Source organism: Orycteropus afer, unplaced genomic scaffold (genome assembly GCF_000298275.1).
Source record: "Orycteropus afer afer isolate SDZICR_OR568_19922 unplaced genomic scaffold, OryAfe1.0 scaffold00251, whole genome shotgun sequence".
NCBI lineage: Eukaryota > Metazoa > Chordata > Mammalia > Tubulidentata > Orycteropodidae > Orycteropus > Orycteropus afer.
This window is the reverse complement of record NW_006921838.1, coordinates 2,761,631-2,762,463: the sequence shown is the minus strand read 5'-3', so window position 1 is coordinate 2,762,463 and position 833 is coordinate 2,761,631.

Sequence of the window (833 nt, the reverse complement as noted above, 5' to 3'; positions counted from 1 at the left end):
TGGCAGTTCAAACCCACCAGCCACTCCTCGGAAGGAAGGTTGGGCAATCTACTTCTGTAGTGATACTGCCTCGGCAACCCAAGGAGGGGTTGCTATGAGTTGGGTCCGAATCAACGGCACACAACAACAACAACAACAACAATTGTTGATATATTGGGTTAAATAAAATATGGCATTAAAATTGGTTATATCTGTTTCTTTTCACCTATTTTTTTAAGTGGCTTGGAATTATTAAAATTTCCCATGTGGCCCACATGACACTTCTATTATGTACACACATTTTACATAGAATGATTTTAGCCCTCAGTTTTAATCACAGACTACTATATTTACACTCCTTTACTTTGTAATTTTGTAAACTGAGGTCTGGTGATGGGAAATAAGTTACCCAAGCACATAGAGTAAGGTAATGTTAGAAATGAGTCAGCTCTTTTTGGTCCTTGCTTCCAAGATGACAAAGAATAGTAAGAACAATGATCGTGCCAAGAAGGGCTACATCCATGTGTATCCTATTCACTGCATGATCTGTGCCCTTGCATGTCCAAAGACAGGACCATCCAGAAGTTTGTACTTCACAGTAGAGGCCACTGCCCTCAGGCACAGTTCCAAGTGAGTGTCTATGTGAAACCACAGTATTGCGTGAGTTGTGCCATTCTGAGAAAAGTGGCCAGGAATCATTCTCTTGAGGCCCAGAAGGACAGAACACCCCTACCCTGATTTCGACCTGTAGGTGCTGCCTTACAACCTCCAGTAAAGCCCCTGTAAGGATTTGAATCATTAAAGGCTAAAGAAAAACTAACCTGAAAGAAAATAAATTGAAATTATATTTAAAA